Source organism: Pelodiscus sinensis, chromosome 24 (genome assembly GCF_052426305.1).
Source record: "Pelodiscus sinensis isolate ZL-2025 chromosome 24, ASM5242630v1, whole genome shotgun sequence".
NCBI lineage: Eukaryota > Metazoa > Chordata > Testudines > Trionychidae > Pelodiscus > Pelodiscus sinensis.
This window is the reverse complement of record NC_143075.1, coordinates 5,314,700-5,340,017: the sequence shown is the minus strand read 5'-3', so window position 1 is coordinate 5,340,017 and position 25,318 is coordinate 5,314,700. Positions and strand designations below refer to the sequence as shown.

General features: G+C 41.7%; 1 protein-coding gene across 4 annotated transcripts in view; it reads left to right on the top strand.

Annotated features, from left to right (window-relative positions):
• PRDM16 (PR/SET domain 16) overlaps positions 1-25,318 on the top strand; it is a 537,737-nt gene that overhangs the window by 148,849 nt on the left and 363,570 nt on the right. The gene's annotated exons all lie outside the window — the stretch shown is intronic.

Genomic DNA, 25,318 nt, shown 5'->3' with positions numbered 1-25,318 from the left:
GCAAAGACAAAGTAATTGTGGTGATCGATCAATTGTTTTGTTGGTTAAAACGAGGCAGGCTTCGAAGATGCTGTAATTCTTCTAAGATGTCTTTATGACAGCATTGTTGCCCATGAATTTGTGCGGATCGATTTCGTCGATCTCTATGCCTTCCAAAGAACGGACTCGACTGAGCTCAACAAATGGTTGAGCTGGCGCAAAGTATTGAGAGCCAAGGTTCACAACTGCTCTATCCACCGTTGTCCCTTTTAGTTTGTGGATGGTGACTACATCCACGTGGATAATTGGAAGCATTTGCTGCTCCACAAAACCACATCCAAAATTCGCTTGAAATTGAAATGTGATTGTCTTGATGATGTGCTTTGCGACATCACCTTCAAATTCAATTTCAACTTTAGGAATATCAGTTTCGTGAATTTGGTAGCAGTGGAAATAGGGCCATATTATATTAGTGATGGTGCCAATTTTGCCGCTGGCCAAGCCTTTTGCTTGGTCAACATTGTACCAAAGCATAACTTTAGCACCCAGATGTATTTACAATTGTCTTTGGAATGCCTGCCGTTCGATTCATCTTTTTTGGGATAGCTTGATAAAGGTTAGGCACTCGTCTTTTCTGCTCAATGAGGGTATCTTGCGCTGTGATTGTGAACATTTGGAGGTTCGGATTGCCTAAAGTAGACAAAACTACCATTTTACAAGTTGGCATGATTCTCAAAGCTTTTTGGGGTGAAAAGTCCCCTTGTTTGCTTTCCTCACATTTACACAGTAAAATATTTAGTTGGTCTCATGTGAGTTTTTCCTCTTGAAGATTATTGAACATTTTGAGAAATGTTGTATCACCTCGCTGAGGCATATTTTCAGTCAATTCACAAAAGCTAAAGAGGCACCAGAGCTGCATTGAAACTGGTTGCTTATAAACGGGACTGCCTGATACTGGTGGAAGTTGAATGGAGATCAACAAAGAGCAAGATGTTCAAGCCTCCCAAAAATTCATCAACATCGATCAAATATTTGTTTGCAAAAATTGTTACCCATAGCTTCTTCCTCTGGATCTTGTTCTGGTGGATTTTCTGCTCCTTGTTAGTCTTGCTTTGGGGCTTCCTCACAGTTTTGAACCTCTTTGTTTCGCACTCTTACAACTTTGTGTCGAAGGTCAGGCTTTCTTGTGTTAACATAAATGACTCTTCTCGTGCTCCTTTTCACAGGCAGGCCACAGACGGAAAGCCCGCTCACAGGAAGAGACTTGGTGTTGATTTAACGTTGCCATAAATATTTTAAACAACTTTTGAGAACTATTACTTTCCTCTTCTCTGATTTGAGCAATAGTGTCTCTGAGGCTTCTTTCAAGACTCATAGGCTCACATTTAGCTACGTACGTGGCAATCGAATAGGCCAATAGCAACTCTACGCGGTTAAATGTCCATGTTCACATGCCAGCGGCTTAAGATCGAACCTTCTTGAAGCCTCTGGGACCCATCCCAGTCAAATCGAACTTTCCAGAAGCCCTTCCCACCTTTGCAAAACAAATACAGTGCACACCCATATGTTTGCATCCGTATATGCAAATTGAAAATCCCATGACAGACAGACAGACAAGAACGGTGGCTGTTTAATAGAAAGATTGCCAAAAAAATAATTGTAATTTGGTGTTTTATTTTTGTGAGTTTAAAAGAAGAGAAAGTGGGAGAAGAAAAAAATGTGTTGCTTTGAACTTCAAGTTGCTACTATGTGTGTAAGCCTGGTGTTGGTATTCCCTGAGGCAGATAACAAAGTCTGTCTGTAATATTTTGAATTGAGCCAGAAAACTTGTGTATCACAATTCATTGTAATGCAGCAGAATGTACTTTGTATGTCTGAATGGTCAAAAGGGGCTATTTTTTTCTACTCTGTTTTGTAATGCACAGTGACGGTCTGCTCCCTATCTGGGCACCCTACATTTGATTACAATATAAATAATATGTCACTAATTTAAATAATTGTATTTTCAGCTATCATGAGTATAGATAGGCTTGGCAGATTTTATTTTTTTTATTTTTGATGGATCATAGTTGTGCATTTTAAAGCATTTTTCTGGGTTTTATCAATTTAAATGTTCAGCATTATGCATTATTGTGATGTTTAAGCATTTTTTAAAATTTTCATCAGTTTAAATTTTCACAGTTGCAGGAAATTCTTGGGCATTGGACATTGTCAGACAATAATTATTTGACAGTAAATGATGAGATTCAAAAAGTTAAAGCTTTATAACAATTAAAACACAAACTCTCAAGATGCCATGTCAAAATTTTTAGTCTTTCATCAAAATGTGATAAGTTCTCAAGCAGTATTTTTCTTACTTTGCCTATCTGTATATTTCAATTATTATTAATGAAAATTGTTTTGTCAGTTTGAACACTGTTAAATCTGCATTTGCCAATAAATATCTAGTCCTTCAAAACCTAATTATATCATATATATCATCATAAAATGTTAAATCCTGCAGCGTTAGTGTATTTAACACCTTTCATTCAAGTTATATTCCAAGTCCACTGCTGGGTTAAAAAAATAGAATTATGAAGTTAAACAAACTGTAGTATTGTTTGGAAAAAGGAAACAAGGAAGAAAGACAAGGGAGAAAGGAGAAGTTTGCAGATGACACATGAAATGGAATGATGTAAGAAGGCAGGAAGACTGTTGCAGGAGTTTAGGGGGAGAAAGGGCTGGAGCACCAGACTGTGATCCGGGACTAAGCCAGTGGAGGTTTAAAGCTTGCAACATGAATTTGAACATTCAAAGAGAGAGAGAGAGAGATCTGTTAATAGAGTAACTAAGTATGCACATCTATGTAACATAATGCACATTTAAAAGAATTCTATAGCATCCTCATACTCATCTGGAAATAAAGACCATGCATTCGGGACATATTAGTTTTCATTGATTAGTTGGAAAAATCCCTTCCATGTATTAACAATGAGGAGTTCTGTGGGACCTTAAAAACTAACAGATTTATTGATAAATCTGTTAGTCTTTAAGGTGCCACAGGACTCCTTGTTGTATTTGCAGATAAAGACTAATATGGTGACCCCTCTGAGACTCGTTTCCATGTATTAATTAGCTCACTTATGTATTCACATCAGTTATTATCTTTGGCCCTCGTTCAGCACTGCACTTAGATATGTGCTTAAAGTTAAGCATGTAGCTATCATCTGGATTCAACTCCCATTGAAGCTAACAGAAAGATTCTTATTTACTTCAGCGGGAGTTGAATAAGGCCCTTGAGCACATGTTTAAAGTGAAAGCTAACTGTATGCGTTTAGCTGAAGCAGGGCCTTTAGATTTCTAAGGCTCGTCATTTTATTCTTTTCGCAGCTAACATAGAATTTTATAACCGTTTTAACGTTGTCCAAGAGAGGTGTTTGGCACATGCTTGTAATGCTGCTTTCCATACTAGCTACATTGTTTATATCTTGCAGCAATGATGTGGTTACTAGAAAACTTTTGGGAAGGTTTATTATTGATGTGAGATCTTTGGGTCTGTCAATATGATTTAATCCTTGAACTAGAGTAAGCCTCCATCTTGCTCTGTGCTGGACAAAGCCATAACACGACAAGCCCCACAAAAAATGTACAATGTAAATATTTGGTTTTGTGGATCATAGTCAATAACCTCGTTCCAGAATCACTTAACACTATGGTACAACTCTAACTTTTTTAGGTAGATGTAAATATTTATTTACAAACTATGGTAGGAGAAAAGAAGAAAGATAGAAACTCTGCTTCTTTTACATATATCCTTGAACCTTACTTCAGTGCATACATGTGTATGTGCTACAGGTTTAACCTCTCTAGTCCGGCATCCTCAGGACCTGACAGGTGCCAAACCAGGGAATTTTCCAAACTAGGGGAGGTCAATGTAGTTTAGCAGCATTACCAACCCTTCCACTGCTTGCTGAGCTCTTAGAAGATGTTCAGAGGTAAATTAGAGCTAAATCACAGCCCAGAACACTGAGAGCCAGGACTGGTGGCTGTAAACAATCTGTACGGGACCATGGGAAACTTGGCCATGCCCATGATAAGTGGACATCCAGCTAACTCAAATAATGCTGGACCACGGATGTTGCGGGACCAGAGAGTGTTGGAATAGAGAGGTTCAGCCTGTACTATGCTTCCCGTGCCTCTCTTCTTATGAACCCATCTGTCTTTGTACCTCAACTTATCTACTATATAATTGAGAGAGTTTGTGTGTCTGTGTGTCTGTCTGTGTGTCCATCCATCCATATGTGGGTCTGTTTTTTCAAGACCTCCTCCTAAATGGTAAGAGCTAGGACTGCCAAATGTGGTGTGCTGTTTCCTCTTACCTTAACTTAAAGCAAGATCAGGGTTTGGTTGTGCCGGGGCAATGGGATGTGTGTGCAATGAGGATTGTTTCTCATCAAACAGAAAGGGAGGGCTGCGAATGACCCCAAGGGGGCAGCCAGTACCCCAACCATGGGGAGAAGCTGCTGGCCAGAACATGTGGCTTCTGCCACCCCAACCTGGCCCCTGGGAGCAGCAGCTGGCTTGCCAGTGAGGGCCCTGCAGCCCTGGGTCAGGCCTGTGGAGCAGCTGGAGGCCAGGCTGCCTGGCTTCCCATCCCAAGTTGGTCCCAGGGAGCAGCCAACAAATGTGCCAACTTCTTGCCCTGAGCCTCCCACCTCCTACCTTAAGCCTCCCCACACCTCCCAACCCCTTGCCATGACTCCTGCACCCCCAGACTCCCATCCCCCTCTCCTGAGCCCCCCACATACCCAACCCCCTGCCCTGACTCCTGCATCCCCACACCTGTGCCTTAAAGGACCTGGGTAAATTTTCTAGTAAATTATATTCCACACATTTATCTTATCGGTAGCATCAATATAACAATAATCAAAAGAACTTTTGTTGGTAAGTTTGAAAAGTGATTTAAAATAACATTGTGTTGTCTCAGTCTAATAACTAGGGTTGCCAATCTTCCAGGATTGTTCTGGAGTCGCCAGCAATTAAAGGTTAATATTTAAATACAGGTTATGTCTTGTGATGAAACTTCCAGGGATACATTCACCCAAAATGGGCAACCCTAATCACCACCGATTTGAGAGGCCAAATTTTGCTCCATTAATAACTTGGACGTCTTGTTTTTAATTTAAAATAAAACAAAATATTGGTTCATAAATCATGGTGGAATAATTTCAGTGCCTCTAGCTTTCTCCTTGTCCCCTCTGCCTGGACGAATATTGCCAGTGAAAGTCAACACTGGGTAAGAATTTTTGCTCTTACTCTTGGAAAGCTTTGCAAGTCACTTCCAATAACAGTTAGTACTTCAAGCAATGTGCGGTTGTTGCCAGTCATCTGAAACAGAGTTTTTAAAAAATATGTCTTAAGTGTATTTTTTAATAATGATTTTAAAGATTGAGAAATTGCCTGCAGGGCCTAGCTGAGGTTCTGTGGAAGAGGGGAACTAGCGTTTGGGTGGTTTTTGTTGCCTAAGTGCTTTTAACCATGGCATGGGACCAAACAAAGATAATTCCTGCCACAAGTGGGACTCAGTAAAGAGGTAACTGGATAAAATTCTTTGGCCTGCAGTATACAGGAAGTCAGATTAGATGATCTAATCTAATTCTGCCCTTAACCATCTATGAATTTGTGGTAAACTGATTTTTTTAATTAGCGAGACCTACTGAACCTTAACCGTGGAAGATTCTGCTAGCTTCTCCAGGGCCTGTGTAAAAGACACCACGCATTGGATGGGTGTGGAAGTGTCAGGAGGGATGAGTACTACATGAGGTTGGAGACGGTCAAGATGGAGCAGTGGAAGAGGATGCTGTGGAGGTCGGGCGCGTTTTTCTGTCATTGGGCTTGTCGTGTGACTGGGGGCTGGGACAGCACCTGCATTAGTGAGTTGGGCTTTCTGGCCTGCTACGGAGGTTCCTGATATTGTATTTGTCACCTAAACTTGACCAGATAACACACAGAATGCCATGCACAACTATGGTCTGAGGGGGACTGTTGGTGGTTGGGGTGTTTGCATCAACCCTCAAATGTAGATGGAATCTGATATAGCAGGGTGTATTACGTATGTGTGCCCTGGGATGATGTTAACATGGGAGTAGTGCTAGTAACTCCAGTGCTGGTTAGTTACTCAGATTGCCGATAAGAGCCATTGGGATGGGTGAAAATTCACCATGTATGCTGACAGGTTTCATGGTTTCTACCTACACCTATTCTGGTTCCTTCTTTCATGCTGTATTTATTGTCGGGTGTAAACAGAAGAAAAGAGCTGTTGTGGAACTGTATAAATTGGCACAAGGTGTGTTTGTGGGGCTGCAGCCGGGTAGTGTAAATGGGAACAGACAAAATCCTTTTTAGCCCCTGGTTATTACTGTATCTGAGTAGCAGCCTTAAACTGGAATATCACCTTGCCTTCTGCTTGGCTGAAATGAATTAAATGGCAGGAAATCATGGATTTCCGAATCCAGCTTTCCTCACAGCATTCCTCCCTAACAGAAGAATTAAACCGATGAAAGTGAGTAACGAGAACCAGGTCCTAAAATTCTCTTGCAAGGTAAAAACAAAAAGCCATCGACGTGTCTAGTAAGGATCCCATTCCTTTGAAGACAAGATTTTAGAGAGAGACAGAATCTCTAATTCTGGGGATGGAGGGCAATAAAAGCTGGATAAGAAGTGGTAGGCTACAGTGAAGACAGAGTGCATATAATTATTAGGAGGGGCAGCAGTTTGCTGTTAATTTCGCTGTAGTGCCTTTATATTAATGATCATCATATCAAAATATTGTAACTTATCCCATCGTAAGTGGGTTTGATCTTGGGTTTGAAAAATCTGACTTGTATGCTTATTAGGCAAAAATCATTTGTTTTTAAATTTAAACACTGTTTTGCCATTCCCACTATGGTTTTATTATCTTCATACCTGGGAGTAGCCTCTCTGTTGGAACTGGTCTTTTCTGGTGGGAGTTACAAAATGGATGGTACAGGGCAGGATGGAAAGAATGTGCTTTCATTTCCATTCCATGCATGGCAAAGCAGGAGCATTCAAAACTACGGCAGAGTTACCCCTTCCACCAGTCCTGCAGGGCTCCCATGCATTCAAATGGGAGTCATAGCCCTTCCAACCTATTTTGCGTTGTGGGACCTTCAAAGTGAAAACAGTTTGGCGGTGATTCTTTTATTTAACTATCATAGGGGCCACTTATTGTCTGTAGGGTGGCCCATTCCTAGGCAGCTGTATTGAAACACTTTTGAGTGATCAACTTTTTGAGGCTTCCTATGGGTCAGTGTTTTCAAAGTTGGCCGCTGTACGTGGGTGCTCAGATTTGGGGGAGTCGCAGATTTCCAGGGTGCTCAGCTGGAAATTTTAAATCGGCAATTGCTTTTTCAAAAATGCGGCCATTGTGACCGATAAGGGACGTGGATCATTTCTTTTAAATCATATTTCCTGCCAACAACGCCCAGAGCTGTAGGAACCGAGGCAACAGTTTTTGGCTATTCGTTCCTTTTTGCGGGGGTGGGAAGGTATTTAAATGGCACTTGATGCCAAAATGTTGCAGATGGAGCAGTAAATTGGAAAATAATACGTAGCCTTGGCCAACCATCATCATGTATACAAAAAGAATTTCATTTACAAAAGCATCTAAGTCCCACTGGAAGGTCTGGTATGCTCCTAAACCACCTAGGTGCTTAAAAAGAAATTTACCCATCATGCTCAGTGGACACAGGCCAAATTACAGTGAAACAATTGGATGTTTATCCTCACACCCTCCACTGGAACATTTCTGCCTTCCCTAGTCTCCATGTGCAGATCACTTCTGCTCCACTGTTACTATCTAATTTCTCTCTTTTTTTTCTGCCTCACCAACTTGCCCCCCCCCCCCGAATAAAATTTCCTCTCTTTTCTAGCCCTGTGGCTGTGCTCTCCTTTCCTCTGTTTGTGTCCCAGAGCCGTGCTCGGGTCAGCAGCAAGCTAACGCTTTTGTCAGCGTGATTAATAGCGCTGTGGATTGTCGTTAATTCACTGGCTAATGACTGCAACTCTGGCCGCTCTTGGAGTAATCGGGTGATGTATGTGGGGAGCGCGCACCTCATGGCAGAGGTGAAAATCATTTCGACAAGTCAAATATTGTCACCGGGAACAAATGGCTCTCCCTGTTAATAAAAATTAATGAATTTTTTTTTACCGCTGGCCCGGCTAAATGAAGCCACGGAGTGAATGAGCAGTGAGGACAAGCTCGGTGGAATTAAGCACTTTATTTGCTGGTTAAAACTATATAAACATCTTTATTACGGTTGTGAGAAGAGGTGGCGAATGTTGCAGGGGGAGAAGGGGGATTGTTCGTGCTTCAAAGCAGTTTTCTCCAATGGAAGTTGGCTTTTTTAAAAAAGAGAGAGAGAGAGAGAGAGTTCTTACCTTTCCCAAGCCCTCCAAGGCTCTGAATCTTTACCCTGGTGTTCAGCATCCTGCTTATCTCTGTGGTGCCCCTGACTGAACTGTAGCCTTTGCTACACCTGCTTATTTCAGAAACCACCATAGGATTGGAGGGTAGGGGCAGAGTCAGGGAGCTGAAGACCACAGGAGCCCCAAAGAAGTCACTAGCCACTTATTATTGTTTTCTTATCTGCAGTAAGGCCAAGTGGTCTATTGCCTGCTGCCAAGTCAGCTGGCCACAGAAGCATGTGGCTTTGGTTAGTGAGGGTTTTGCTTCTGAAGGAGCTTGCTCTGTCCATTCCCTACTGTCTTCCCAAAGTCACTTGCTGCTTTGAGTCCAGCCGTTCGGACTCAAAGGTCCAAATGCCGCCAGAAGAATAGGACCGTCCAACTCCTGTTTAAAATGGCAGTGTAACCCATCGGGCCTTCTGAAGAGACCCTAGATGTTGGCAGTCCATCTGCTTGAAGATAAGGAAGTTTCCATCCATCCCTTTTTACGTATACCAGATGTAGCTGATGTGCTTTTTGCCAGCCGAACAACCCAAAACTGGCTGAGATCCCCATGTTACGGGGAAAACAGAAACAGCATAACTTTTCTGGAAATCCTTCCCCATTGCACCAAATCTTTCTGAACAGCCAATATCCCATGGAAAGGGTCTTGTATGTGAAAGGGAAGAAAAGAAAGACTGACCTGGCATGAGCTCTTACTCCTTGAAAGATTTCACATAGCTGGCTGCCTGTGGAGCAGCAAAGCTAAGGAACTGGAAAAGGAAAACAAGGGGGAAGCCCTAAAAAAAATACCCAAATGTTACGCTGGACTGAATATTATGTGCCCAGGTGCACCTTCCAGATGGTAGGGCACAGCAGTGATCCGACAGTGTTCTGTATGCTCTCTGTGCTCTAGGAAAGGTTGTTTCATGTGATGCATCCAGGCAATTTCCTGCAAGGAACCCCCCGAAAGGAGAGTTTCCCTGTGCTACTGCCAAGCAAAAAGAAACTTTTAAAAAAATCTCCTCCCTCTCCACAAGGCATCAGCATCGTCCTGGATGATGTTAAGCACTTGTGTCATTTTTGCCTGCACTCTTTTTTAAATGGATGTTCTTTGAGTGCAATTTTTATATCCATGAACACCCACAAAATTGCTGCATGGCATAAAATTAGCTCTGTATAAGCCAACAAGAAAATTGATAACTTTTAAAAAAGCTTTGTAGGTTTTAACCTAGGACATTTTGATGAAAATGCATAGGAAGGTAACAAAGGCCATATTGACACTAGGAAACTATTCTGAAATTACTACATTCGACTTAACTCCCGAGTTAACAAAATCGAAATAGCGTGTCCTCACTATGGGGAAGCCTCGAAATTAGTCTGAGGCAGGCTCCATTAATGTGGACATGCTACTTTGGACTTAAAGCCCCTGGAAGCACTGGGGAGTAATTAGTTCAAATGACTCTGGGGAGCAGTTATTTTGAAATAGTAGTGCTGGAGCATCCACGCTGCTGTTATTTTGAAATGACTATTTTGGAATTAGCATTATTCCTTGAGGAAAGCAGGAGTACAGATTTCAAATTAAGTGGCCCATTATTTCAAAATAATCTTTTAGGGAAGGGAGGACTCACTGTACCAGAAGTTGGTGCTATCAAACACTGTTGTGAAAGAAGGCGGGTCTTTGGGATTGAAAAAAGATCCCGGTAGGTTTGGCTGGTTAAGGATCCCATTATTCTCTGAATCCCAATCCTCTGGGAAAAAATCTGATGAGGATTTTGGATAATGGCATATTACATAGCTTAGTTGCTTTTCCATTATTGGCTGGAGATGGTGCAGTGTCACTGGGTACCAACTAATAGGTACTGAATTTCACCCCAGAAGTGACTGCATTTCAGAGAAGTGTAAAGCAACTGCATTATATATTTTGTGAGTGTTTAAATTTGTGAGGTATTTTGGGTACTGTATAAATGCACGATTGCTAGGATTGTCATTTTCACTGAGTTAATACTTATACATTTTCTCTCTGTCCTGCATTCAGAATCTCTTGCTGGCATGTATCTCAAAGGAGAATCCAGCCTAATTTTTAGCAAAACCAAACGTAAGAAATGCAAGATAGAAAACATATTGTAACACAATTAGACAATCTCACGACTGGTGCAGAAGTATTATGCTTAAAAATGAGCTAAGTTTAACATGCAAGAAGCAAAGGCAAACAATATGTCCTGGCATTAAAAATTACACAAACTATAAAAGTTTCAGAGGGGTAGCCATGTTAGTCTGTAACTGAAAAAAACTTTAAAAAACAACAAATAGTGTTGCAGCACCTTAGAGAGTAACAAAAAATGTAGATGGTATCATGAGTTTTTGTGGACACAGCCCACTTCTTCAGACCTTTTGCAATCCCAAGGCAACCCTCTATTCATCATAGAATCATAGAATACTAAGACCGAAAGGGACTTCTAGAGGTCATCGAGTCCAGTCCCCTGCCCTCATGGCAGGACCAAATACTGTCTAGACCATCCCTGATAGACATTCATCTGAAGAAGTGGGTTGTGCCCATGAAAGCTCATGATACCATCTACATTTTTTTTTTAAGTTTTACAAACTATAAATTGAGAGATCTTGGTAATGCAGATGTAGCACCAGGAGACTTTGTCTTCATGTAACAATTCTTCTCTAAATAAAATATTTATCTTTCAACCTATTCATAAAACCTTCACTCTGACTATTTGTGTCTCTATTAATATTTTAAATAACTATGTAGATTCTTATGTGAACAGGTCAGAAAATTTCTGACGGAACACTTTTTCCATCAGAAAATTGGATGAAATTGAAACACTTTGTGGAAATGTATCGACTTGGCCAGTTTTCTGCAAGGGTCTTCATGGTGACATTATCATTTTGATATTTTAATCATGGAACATAAACTCAAAACAAAATGTTTTGACCTTGAACCTTTGCATCAGATTGACATACAATATTTCAGAATATTTAATTTAGGGAAAATTTCCAAGACTGTTGACTTTTGGGTCTGATGCAGGAGAAGAAACAATTTTTTCAATCTTAGGTTTTTTGTAGGCTGGGAATTCCATTTTTGATTGGCTAAGTTCTCATGGAACATGATAGTTCACCAAGTACTTTCCCTCCCCTTCCTTGCTCTGTGTATTTCCCCAGAGAATTTTCCATGGAACTAAGCGGCCTCATTTGCACACTGATTCCTTTGCTTGGAAAATTTCAGAAGCCACAAAAAACAGAAGGATTGGTTTGGGGTCTTGGGTCTCATCTTGAAGTCTTCTCCAGAGGTATGGACCCTACACAGAGGTCCAAGGATTTATTTATCTCTGTTTTCTCACAGTTTCTTGTACTCTAGTGGAGCTCAGTGAGGGTGCAGGAACCTGCCCACGAGGTGCGGGATCATGGCTAAGTCTTACCTGTGCCGTTTTGTAGAATGAGGCACTTTGTGACCTAGGAAAATATTTAGATTTGCCTTGTGGGAAAACAATGGATAGATGTGTCCCCTCTAAGTGACCAATTAAGCAGAAGTGCATTGAAGATATGGAGACTCCTACTTGCTTGTTTTAATTTTTAGCAATTGTTGTCTTAGTATAGCTCGCCTCTTGGTTTTTACATCACTGCACCCTGGATGGCAATGCATGTTCCTAGGCCTGTTGCCCTTCATTTTTGTGGAAAATAACTGATCATACAAAACCGATTCCTTGCTGATAAAGCCTCAGTTCTGAAGTTTAGCCTTATCAAGCTGTTACCTTGTGTGTGCACAGCACAGTGAATTGCCACCTGCATGGAATAAAAGGCTTTAGATCTCCAAAATACCACACCTAGAACCCTGTATATCTCCTTGTGGATTGTGTCAGGTACAATATTTCCCAAAGTACTTGCCTGTAATTATCCTTATAGAACGGTTTTTCACAGTCACGTGACTCTCAGTGAACGCGATCAGTAGAGCCCTTGCGCAGATACAAAATTTGCATCCGCATCCGCAACCATAGCCATAAAAATGAGCCATGGATAGCCACAGTGACATCTGCAAATGAGGAGACTCATGGATATCTGCAAATCTGCAGGGTTCTAGATAAAAAAAATTATATCTGCAGCCACATCTATATCTGCTAAAATGAGTTGCTGCTATCCGCATCCATATCTGTGGATGTGGAGACTCGCGGATATAAAGCAGATATCTGTGGATTTGCAGGCCTCTAGTTATCAGGTCTGTGGACACCATTTATTTTTTAGTTTCTTCCATATGAACACAACCCACTAGCTAGGGTTTCTCTGTCTGGCCTCCTTCTCTACCACAGCCATCTTTTGCCAGAGTAGATTGACCAGTTCCAGCACGTGTCTCGATAACATCGCCTTCTGAGTATTAAATTCCAGGAGAGGAAGAGTTAAGGCAGAAATAAAATCTTGAGGTGCCGACTGTCAGCTCAGATAGTGCTTAGCAAGGGTTGAGGGGGGAAAAAAAGTCAGTTGTGATTTAGAAGAGAAACAGTGAGATTTGAGCAATTCCATGGAATACCTTTCCTAGCCCCAGGGCAAGTGGAAGTGGTATATTAACCAAGGAATAGAGCAGAGGAGGGGGGAAAGAAAGGCCAAATCACATTTCTTCGAAACAAAGAGGCTTTTTACCAGGAACAAGCCTTGATAAAAATTACAGTGGCATCGCAACTCATTTCACCCGCTCTGCCTCGGGCTATGTTAAAGCAATAAGGAAATAGGGGATGCAGCAGCCCCTGAAATACAAATACTGGGGTCCCAGGAGGATTTTCAATATAAATAATCCTTTTTAGAATAATGTATTGGCTTTAAATAGTGCCAGGTGGCATGGTGCAACACCTAAGAATGCTTTGGAAGAACTATGATTGAGGCAGGATACTGTACATGTGCTGGTAGCTATCCAGTAAACTCTCCCCCACCTGCCCTTCCTCTACTTCCCTTCCCTCTCACTCAGTATTGCCTCTAAAAGGGTCCCCTTACGAACACAGATAAAAGGTAGCATAGTATGGTGGGGTTGCGAGGTTGGGGCCCCCACTGAGGAGAGTGTGACAGTATTACCACCACCCTTCAATTTTGAGGACAACATCACTGTGCGTGGTTTGGACAGATGGATCTCTCCATAAACCAGTTTGGGAACAGCAACGCAGACTGCACGGCCCACAGAATCATTGGCCTGATTGCGTTGAGCAAGTTGCACATTGTTCCTGTACCTAGTGCCGTTCTTCCCACTGCTCAACACCGTCCTTGTCAAAACTGCAGTCTGCTGATGACAAGGTGCCAAGCAGCGAGTTGCTCAAAGATCGAAACAGAGATGTTTGACTTGTGCAGATTTGGTTGGGTATCTTTTGAAGTGTTTCTTCTGCCCTCCAAGCAATCAGATGTGACCAGGAGTCATGAGAATTACCATTGCAGATGATGGGTGGGTTGGGTGTTTATGAGGGGTGAATTTTCAGCTTGATGTGTGTTCCCATCTCTGTGTGGCTTTGGGTATATCACAACCTCTCTGCACCTCTGTTTGCCTGTCTGTAAAATGTCTAGAAAATACATTCCTATTCCTCATGGCTGCCATGCTATCTACATACTTGAAAAGTGGTAGAAAAGGATTATAAATTCAGTTCATTTTTATTATTACAACATGCCTCGTTGTTTGTGGGACATACACATATCTCCTAACTGAATGTGATGGGGATTGGAAGAGACCTGTAAATGGGTTTCTTCACATGAGCAAAGCGTTGGGATGAAACACTTGCTTAGCACTTTGTCAGGGACCTCTTTATGCAGTATTTTTTTTATTAGAGAGGAAAGCCAGTCTGTAAAGAGCACTTCAGCGAGCAGGGGAAAATCCAAATGTCTCAATGGAAAGGTGTTCACTATACAAACATTAATTGAAACCAGGAGATGAAACATGTGAGGCAAAAGAAAGAGATCTCTGTGGAGCACTGGCCTTAAAATAGGTTTAATTGTGTTTCTTTGCTGTTGCTTTTAAAATGAATGTTGTCCATGTCAAATATTATTTCCCCTACAACAGTTAAACATTTCTAGAGGCTAGCAGAGCAGTGGGGCCGGAAGGAGGTGGTGCTTGGCACAGGACGAGAGTTTAGTTTAATTAACAGAGCAGCAGGGGCTTGTCTCTTTGGCCAGTGAGCGGTGTGTCTTTAGGACTTCTTGGGGAGTCTTTCTAGATCTTTCTCTGCCAGCTGCTTGGAATCTGTCAAGGTATGCCTGTGCTAGTGGTGTGAGCGGTGGGATACATTAGAGGTGGGCCTCAGACATGAAAGTCACATTCAGATCTGGGGGCTCAATGCTGCCAATTTAAATATTTTTATTGTGAATCTTGAGGAGCTTGTTTTTCCCTAACACTACAGTTCCTGGAGCAAGGTATTAGAGGAGATTCCTAGCTTTTCCTTTTTCTTTTTTAAAGTAAATGTTTGGCCCTGGTGGCTGTGAAGAACAGCTTGAACATATGGCCGGAGTGAACCCTTCCGGCTCTGAAATTAGAAGACAAAATTTAAAATCAGCCCAGCATTTATGATTTTTTTAAATTATGATTTTGAGGAGGTGCGAGTCACTGAGCTGTCTGGGAAATTTTCAATGGGATGGTTTTCATCAGAAAATTCTGACAGATGGAAACAAAGTCAAAGTGGAAAATGTTGGTTTCAACAAAAACGTTTTCTCGGGAAGGGTTCTCAGGCCAAGAATTTCTGGTTGAAGGGAAAGAGAGAGAGCAAGCTAGAGAGAGAGGAACCCCTGCAGGGGCTGTGCTATTTTATACAAATATCCACTGGGCCAGAGAAAGTGATAATGAGCCAATTGCCTGGAGATTAGGACACGCCCCAGCGAGGTAGTAGTCCGAGGTTCATATCCCTGGTCTGAATCGGGCTGTAGGTGTCTCTCCTATTTATACCCACCTTTACCTACCTCCAGGGCTGGAAACAGACTTTTCAATGGCTGTGCAATAAAATCCAAAAGCCAACCAAGAGCTCACTCTAACCTGACCTCCCCTCACCCTGAACAGACTGTGTTTGGGGAGGGAGTTTCTGGAGGGCAGCTGGGTTAGTCTTTCTCAGCTGCCTCTTGTGGCCAGGGGCCTCCTGATTTTAGCTTCTCTCTCAGCAGCTCCCATTGAGCTAGAGCTGAGACACTCAGGACTTGCATCTCTATAGTTCTCCTGGGTCACAGGAGCCTGTGAGAAGCAACGAGGGAGCAGGAGACAGAGCCAGGGTCCTCCCTAGCAAGGCAGCAGTCTCTGGACACTTCCCACCTTGGAAGCAAAAGGATATGGCACAAGGGATGGGCCAGAGTTCTGCACCCAGCTAGGAGATGGCAACCCAGCCAGACCAATCCTCAGCTGAGGGCAGGGGCAGCCAGAACTGCCACTCATCCATAAGCAGGCAGCATCTATGCCCAGAGGCTAGCAACCCAGCTACAGCCTCCCACCCACTCTAGAACAGGGAACAACCATGCATAGAGACTCCTGGACCAGCCTGAGTCCTGGACTCCTGGCCCAGCCTTACAGGCTCTCCAGTAAGATGCCAGCACTAGCTTGGAGTGTAGCTATGTTCCTCCACCTTCTTCCAGAAGGTATATTTGTCCATTTTCAGTGCTGATCTTCAGGACATTTGCCATCATTTATGTTACAAAGCTAATGCCTGTTCTTTCCTTGGCACATTTGTGCAGCTTCATAAAACCTCCCACTATTCAACCTTCGGCTTTCACTAGTAGGGAATTCCCGCCCTTTCTCTGCCATTTTGGGCAGCTGCCTAAAAGGCCCCACCCTTGGAAATTTCATCTTGAGTGGGATTTGGACAAAGCTTCTCTCTGAGTTCCATGTCTGGAAAACTGCGATACTCAAGGGAAACGCTGGTATTTTGGGCTGCAGGGAGAAAGAGGTCACGAACCCCCTCCCCCCACAACTCATGTGAATCCATATTTGATGGGCCTCCCATCGCTGCTCAGTGGAACACTGGGATCCATATCCTGAAAGCTGAGGTATCTTGAGATGGGCCCAGATTTGGGTTTTGAAAGCAGTGATTGGATTTCTTTGACTCCAAGCTGTTCTTTCAGGACCCTCTAAGCTATGCGAGTCTTCAATGCACTGTTGAAGATAAAGCTAATAGCACCGACAGCTAAAATTGTGGGAGAAAGTCACTATGGAAGATTGAAGCTACTCACAATCCTGTATTTTTCAACTTGCTATGAACTACAGTGTGCCAATTTTACAGAAAAACTCAAACTTCATACATTTCTTGCATTAAAACAGATTTCTCATGTGTGAAAAAGTAACCCTTTTCAGATTGCAAGGCAGCCATGAAATACACATGTAGCAATATGGGTATTTACACATTTCTGATTTTAAAAAATAATCATTATAGCATGTTTGGGGGGAAGGAGTAAATAATATTGCCCTAAATGGTGAAAATTGTAAGGTGAAATTTTTCAGCCCAATTTTTCTGTTCGTGACATGGTGTAAAATTGTTGAACAGGGAAGAATTTTTTTTTGGCCAGTCTCAAAAAAATCCACTTTATACTGTTACATTAATATTTGCATCTCTTTCCTCTTAAAACAGCCCGGCTTTTGACATCCACCTCACGGCTCAATCCCCTGTCCTGCATTGATTCACTGGTTCGCTCTTTATTCTGCAGAGTCCATTAATACTGTCCCTTTATTTTGCTCTGCCTTCCCCCCGCCCTTTCGTGCCCAGGGTATGTTTGTCTAGCTCACGTTAGGAAATATAAATTGTTATTGATTATTATTAATATTTAGCATGTTTTTGAAAATGTCTTTTCCCACTGATATTAATCTGCTATGTTAATAATGTCAGGACTCCAGATCTGGACCCTAGGGAACCTTCAGTGAGTAGAATGACAATGAGACAGTGACAACAGCAGAAAAGCTTTCTCTTGGCAGAGAAGTGAATTCCAAATGCAATGTCTCCTTTTGGAGAGTTACAAATGCTTTATTCTTGTTCTGCAGTTTGCGGCTCAGGGCTGAGAGAAATGCTCAGCATCATTTGTTAGGGTATTTTTTTTTTTTTTTTTTGGAGAACTCAACTTGTTACATTTATTTTACCGAAACTAAATTTCTCTTACCAGACACATTATCGTTCAAGGAGCACTTTTTTAGAGCTGTTGTGTTTTGGTTTGGTTATTTATTTATTTATTTATTTTACCTTTTCATATTGTCACGAAAGAACTTTCCATTGAATTGGGAACCTTTTTGTGCTTTTCCAAACCTGATGAGAAAATAGTTTCAGAGAAAATAAGCAAAGCAGCAGAAGATAGTTCTGATTTTTCTCTGAGGATCAGGCCTTTTCCTCTGTCCTACATTGTATTAATTGCTCATATTTTGTCCCTTACATTTGCAAAAAGCTTGTTGAGATTAAAAACTACAGTTCTACTTTTCTTTGGCTGCATCATCACTGAGAGTTGGTTTTAGCAAATAATTTTCCACAGAAATCCCCCAAGACTGTGTTATCCTCCCTAGTGGCTTTAACAATGCCTAACTTGGCCATACTTTTTCTTTAAAGGAATCTAAGTCTATCTGCTGTATCTCACTAGGCCATGAACTGTCTGCACAACACTGTAAAATTTTAAGAAACGTATTCATACATTTCAAATTCAAATGTAATATTGGGCATGTAAAAAAAATACAAAAAGGCAATCAGGTAAAGTTTAGCTGCAGACAGCAACCTCCTGTTAATAAGACTTTGATTCTAATAGGCTCTTCTGTGAAAATATTTTTGATGCCTGGCTGAACTAGACTTTTACTGGAAATATAATACTGGCATTTAGTGGAGAGTTATTTGGACACTCTCCCTGCTGGTTTTACTAGAGGAAAATGTGTATTAAGGAACACTTTGAAATATTGTTACAGGATTTATTCTCCATTCCGCCAGCAGAAATCCTTTAATAAAAGAAAACACTTAATTTTGTATTTAGAACTGAAAGCACTTTAAATCTTTAAAGCTTTTGCTTTTTACAACCAGCTTCTACAGAGACTTTTTTTCCTTGAAAGATTATTTTAAATATGATTGTTTAACTCCTCAGTTCCATATTTCTGTCATTACCAATTCTTGGAGCTCATATTTTGATAATTCTACCTTTTTATAAGGGAACTGTGTCTCACCTAAGGGTAGGAGAAGTAATAAAGATAAAATCAGAACAGGCTCAGCTGTTGCTGGAAATCTGAAATGAATCTGGGCTTAAAATTCAAATCAAACGTGAAACAGTTGTGAAGTTTTGAATAGTTCAGCTATTGAGGATGTTTTTAGGACTCTTTTCCTCACACTTTTGAAAACATCTGCATTTCTTGGTTTTGTCTATGAAATAAATACTTTTAAAGGGCTACTCTCACAGGAGACAACATGAGGAAAGCTACACCTGTCAGTCACTTAAATGCCATTTATAGAGTTGGGGTGATGCTAGGCTGCTTGTTAGGTGGGAAACTCAAATTTAGTCATAATCTTGGAACTTCTGGACCTGCTATAGGAGATGAGCCTTTCACTGACTTATTTCACATTTCATCGATTTATCCTTCATTTTGATTTTATGTTGGAGGTGGATGAAATAAAAACCATCGTCCACCCAGGAGCCAATTTCAAGGGCATGTAAAAACCATTTGCCTGGAGCAAGTCTTGAATATCTTGGGTTTGTATATTTTGCATGAATTTATCCTGACAACTGTCAAGAAACAGTGTTATCTAGTGGTTAGAGCAGGACTATAGGGAACTGGGATTCTTGAGTTCTATTGCCAGTTCTGTTACCTACTTTTTGAGAGACCAGGGCCAAGTTGCTTAACTTTTGTGTTCCTTCATTTATCCTTCTACAGAATCTCAGAGGGTAGCCATGTTAGTCTGTAACTTTAAAAATAATGAATAGTTCTGTGGCACCTAAAAATCATGAATTTTGGTGGGTAAAACCTACTTCATCAGTTGAATTGGGGTGGAAATAAGAGAAATCAACAAATAGATAGATAGATATAAATATAGATAACAGCAGAAGTACCTGTCAATTGTAGGACCTATGTTAATGAGGCCAATTAAATTGGCCCATTCATAGCTTTTGATGTGAAAATGCAAATGTTAAAGGCAGGACAAATTGGCTTCGAACATCTTAATGCTGCGCCCACCTCTTAGCTGTTTTCATTGATTCCAAGGCCAAAATGGATCTTTGTGATCCCCTGGTCTGGCTTTTTGTACAACACAGGCCAGAGAATTGCCTTAGCATAATCCTTAGCGCACACTGTCCAATCTTGTTTTTAAAATTATAAGTGATGGGAAATCCCCCATGACCTTTAGTAAGATGTCCCAATGGTGTATTAGTGTCATTGTTGAAAAATTGACTCTTATTTCTAGTCTGCATTTGTCGCACTCCAACTTCCAGCCATTGAATTGTGTTTTACCTTTCTCTGCTAGATTGAAGAGACTGTTATTAAATATTTGATCCTCATGTAGGTGTAACCTATGCGCCTGCTGGTTGTGGTTCACTGTCCTGTAGAGTGGCACTTAGACCACTTACAGAGGAAAAGAGAGAAGGAGTTTGTTCTACCACCTTAGCTGAGAGCCAGCTGTCTTTTAGCTTAAGCTGTTGAAGCTCATGCCCTAAGCTCTGGAGATCCCAGGTTCGGTTCCGACTGTCAGCATTACATAGGCACCTGGGGAACAAGTTACTCCTTAACCTTTGTTTGTGAAGCCAAATAGACTGAGATCCTTGAGTTGACCACTGAGACGTGCTTTCTAATCCTTTAAAAATAATGAATAGTCCCATGGCATCTTGAGACGTTCTAATCCTGTAACTAATCTTGTGTTTCTTCTCTGAATCTTCTCCAATTTATCAACATTTTTCTTGTATTGTGGTCACCAGAAGTGGGTGTAATAGTCCAGCACGTATTGCACCAATGCCAACTACAGAGGTAAAATAATCTCTTGACTTCTACTGGAGGGTGTCCTGTTTTTGCCACTAAGGACTGCATTAACCTTTTGGTCCCCATTTGCACTAAGAGCTCTTTTTCAGCTTATTATCCATCACGACCCCCAGATCTTTTCCAGAGCCCCCACTTCCCAGCATAAGAGTCCCCCATTGTATAGGTGTGATCTGCATTTTTTGTTCCTGGTTGTGTAGATGGACATTTTAGCCACATTAAAATGCATATTTTTTGCCTGTGCCCATCTTTCCAAGTGATCCAGATCCTCAGTGTTGATGACATGTCCTTTTTATTTACCACTCCCCCATTTTTGGGTCATCTGCATACTTCATCACTGATGATTTTATATTTTCTTCCAGGTCGTGAATACAAATGCTAAATAGCATAGGGCCAAGAAGCAGTCCTTGAAGGACCCCACTAGAAAGAACCTCATGTTGAATTATGTATCCCTGGCTTATAATTATGTTTTGAGGCCCATCAGTTTTCCAGCTTTCAACATGTTTAATATGTGCCATGTTAATTTTATATCTTTCTAATTTTGTAATCAAAATGTCATGTAGTACCGAGTCAAATACCTTACGGAACTCGAAGTGTATTACATCAACACGATTACCTTTATCAACCAGACTGGTAATCTCATCAAAAGAAGATATCAAGTTAGCTTGACAGGATCTATTTTCCATAAACCCATGTTGATTGGCATTAATTATGTTACCCTTCTTTACTTCTTTATGAATCGAGTTCCGTATCAGCCGCTCCATTATCTTGCCTGGGATCGATGTCAGACAGACAGGCCTATAATTACCCAGGTCATCCTGTTTACCCTTTTTAAATATTGAGCCTTATTATTTTTACTGTGCTGTAAGATCATCTGATAAGACTCTCATGTAAATGAAAATATTATGCTCCACTGATGTTTAAATGATACATGAGAAGCACAAGAATTAAATTACTCCATAAAAAGGGAAGTAAGAGCCTAGAAACTAAGGGAGTTGGAATGAGGATGTCAGCTCAGGATGGGTGCCTATTCAGATTTGTTGATTCATTTCAGCCCCATTTGCATTCCATTACAGTTGCTTGCCACATGGATTTGGGTCACTTGAGGTTTGCGGAAACTAAACTTTAGATTCCCATGCGCAGTGCAGTTAGTTGTTCGGTCATCCCATCAGAACAGCAATGATGCCATGTGACTTAGCGGAATAATCTGAGCTACATAATGCATCTTGCAAGTGGATTTCAAATACCAGAGCCTTGCACGGAATTGTTTGAGATCAATTCACAGGTTTGTTTTTTTTTATTGCTAGGTTTTGGATACTTTAAAGTGATGAAAAAAATTCATGGAAAATGTGATCGGCACATGAATATCACACACACAGAAAATAGACTACATTATTTTATTATTTTTATTCTTTTATTTGTATTATTTTTATCATCAGATAAATTCATTGATACAGATTATGTTCTCATCTCTGGTATCATCCGTTATTATGAAACCCCAGTAATATAACACAAAAAGGACAAGGAGGCATTATGTTGTCCCAAGCTAGAAAGTTGTACTTCAGATATTTTCCTATACTGTTGAAAAGTTAGGCAAAAAAAAATAAAAAATTATCAAGCAGTAGTGCAAGCATTTTAATCTTCAAGTTAAATGCAGAATTGGACCAACTCATTACACACAGTATAAACATTGTGAGCTAGAAAGACCATTTGGCACTTCAGTGGCCCTTTGATACGCTGCCCGTCCACTTGTTAGGTAGGATTGTTTCCCTCCAAGCTTACTTACTTTAAGAACCTGTCTAGATCTTTTCTGAAATTGTGAGAGGTTGTAAAAACCAAGGATTTTCATGAATGAATAAGAGACATCCCTAAATGGTCAGGTATAGAGTGGTCCTGCTTTCCCCTCTGTGGCCGTTCCAGAGTTGTACAAACATGTGCAGGCATTGTCCAAGGGTCCATGTGTTTATAAATGATTTCTCATTGGTGCTCACCCAGATGCTGCTGGGTTTATTGCTCTTTGTCCAATGTCCACTGGCAAGTCACTCTCTGAATATGCAACTTTGATGGGGATGAGAAACTACCATGCATAGTCAACCTATGGAACTCCTTGCCAGAGGAGGTGGTGAAGACGAAGACTTTAATAGGGTTCAAAAAAGAGCTAGATAGATTCATGGAGGTTAGGTCTATCAATGGCTATTAGTCAGGATGAGTGGGAATGGTGTCCCTAACCTTTGTTTGTCTGGAAATGGGTGACAGGGGAGGGAATCATGTGAGGATTACCTGTTGTGTTCCCTTCTTCTGGGGCATCTGGTATTGGCCACTGTTGGCAGACAGGACATGGGGTGGTTCGAGGTGGGCTGTGGAGCCCCAAGCAGAACGTGCGATCGGTGCCCCCGCCTGCACAGCCATCAATGGAGTGACGTCATCACCGGGTGCCCTGAGCTTCCTGTGACGTCATCATCGCGCGCCCCGGGTGCCCTGTTGAAGGCGGCGCCCTAGGCAACGGCCAAGTCGGCCTATAGTCACGGGCCGCCCCTGGACAGGACACTGGGCTGGATGGACCATTGGTCTGACCCAGTATGGCCGCTCTTCCGTTCTCCATTTGAGAGGAAATGGAGTGATAGTGTCACGCATGTGCTGTGCTTACTTTCTGCTTTCCCAGTGAAATAGATTTCAGTCCATTTCCTAGTGAATCAAAAGTGAAGCCTCTTCCCCACCCCACGCACTAATTAGAATCATTTGTGGAATTGGGGGGGGGGGTGCGGGGAAGCACTTTCAAAATACAGCATAATGGTAGCCCAGAGTTTCTTTACTTCTTCAGCTTCGGTGTCCCTCACCTTCTGAGAGCTAAATCATCAAATCCTGCTTTCTACCTGTTCAGACAAGAGGCCTCATAACCATGCGGGGCTGGGGGGTGGGAGGAGGAGATAATTCTTAACATCCTAAACAGCTCACTGAGCAACTTGTAAACCAAGGAGTGAGCAAAAGAAACAGGTCCAGATCACCTGGACGATGGGGACGTGCAGAAGAACGAGCCCCTTCTAAAGCATACATTGCATGTCACTTTGTTTGGCAACACTTTGGAATGAGTGCCCCAAAATGCCTGGGCCGACATTTCTGGAGAATATGGGTCTGATATTTCAGAGATCAGCAGCTCCCGTCCAGCAAAGGGGAGCTGCAAGGTAAATAGGATGAAGTTTAATAAAGACAAATGCAAAGTACTCCCCTTAGGAAGGAACAATCCATTTCACATACACAGAATGGGAAGTGACTGTCAAGGAAGAAGTACTGCCGAAAGGGATCTACTGGTCATAATGGACCACAAGCTAAATATGAGTCAACAGTTGTGATGCTATTGCAAAAAACCAAACATGATTCTGGAATGCATTAACAGAACTATTGTGATTAAGACACCAGAAGTCATTCTTCTGCTCTACTCTGCACTGATTAGGCCTTAGTTGGAGTATTGTGTCCAGTTCTGGGCACCACATTTCAAGAAAGATGTGGAGAAATTGGAGAAGGTCCAGAGAAGAGCAACAAGAATGATTAAAGGTCTAGAGAACATAACCTAGGAGGGAAGGTTGAAAGAATTGGGCCTGTTTAATTTGGAAAGGAGAAGACTGAGAGCGGACATGATAATGGTTTTCTTTTCAAGTATCTAAAAGGGTGTCGCAAGGAAGAGGGAGACAAATTGTTCTCTTGGCCTTTGAGGATAGGACAGGAAGCAATGGGCTTAAACTGCAGCAAGGGAAGTTTAGGTTGGACATTAGGGAAAACTTCCTAACTGTCAGGGTGGTTAAACACTGGAATAAATTGCCTAGGGAGGTTGTGGAATTTCTCTCTCTGGAGATATTTAAGAACAGGTTGGACAGACGTCTATCGGGGATGATCTAGATGGTGCTTGGTCCTGCTGTGAGGGCAGGGGACTGGACTTGATGGCCTCTCGAGGTCTCTTCCAGTTCTAGTGTTCTATGATTCTAAGATACCCCTCCCCTCTGAAAACCAGGCTCTGTATCCAAACTCCAGGGTCAACGTGAGCCGGTGCTATTCAGTTTTGCTCTGTGCTAAACTGCCTTGCTTGCCCTTGTATTTCAACATTGGCCAAGGTGTGAGAAGAGCTGTTTAAGCACCATGCCTATTCAGTGCTTGATGCCTCAGGAGGGTCTGCCAATCTGGTATTCCTTGTGATTCACAAGCATGACATCTAAGATCTGGATGGAGACCCGCTAATTAGTTTCATATGAGTCACCGGGATGAAGTTCCAGAGGCCTTATCAGATGTGGAGAGCAGAATAGGGAAATGGGATTGGAGACTGAAGGCCCAAGCAATCTTCCAGAGGGAATCCAAGACAGCTGCTGCTTGAGTACCCTGAGGGTTATTTCTAGAATTTTTCAGAGGTACCAAGCACTGTGGCTGCTATCAACTTTGAAACTTAAGTACCTGCTTATGTGCTTTGTCGTGGAAGGGCGATAGGCCTGTTCTTTTGCACCGTGCCTCTGAGGCACCAAAGATCAAATTTTTACTTATGGAAAAATATAAGAGAGAATCCTTGAATAGGAAAGAAAAGTCTTTTTCGCCCTCTTCCCACGCCAATAAAAAACGGCAAAAGGCTCCTTTTTTCCCTGTTTTGCTGGAGGTCTGATATTGTTCATGCTGTTTTGCTAATACAGCAATAATCCAAAATGATTTCCAGTGCAGATTTTTAAAGAGAAAAGTTGAGTCTAAAGCAAAAAACCCGCTGCAGGAGCTTTTCTGTCTTCGGCTGCCATAAAGGGAACTCTGATGCATTCCCTTGTCAGTTGCAACGAATGTTTGCTGCCGCTGCTTTTCCTCTGAACTCAGCGCAGAAGAAATAGGTCTCAAGGAAGCCTTAAGCTAATGGATATTTTATGCCTTTGGTGTTTGCTTGAGTATGTCTTTTAAATTACGGTAGACAGTAGCCCGCTAAGCAGCAGTTGGAGA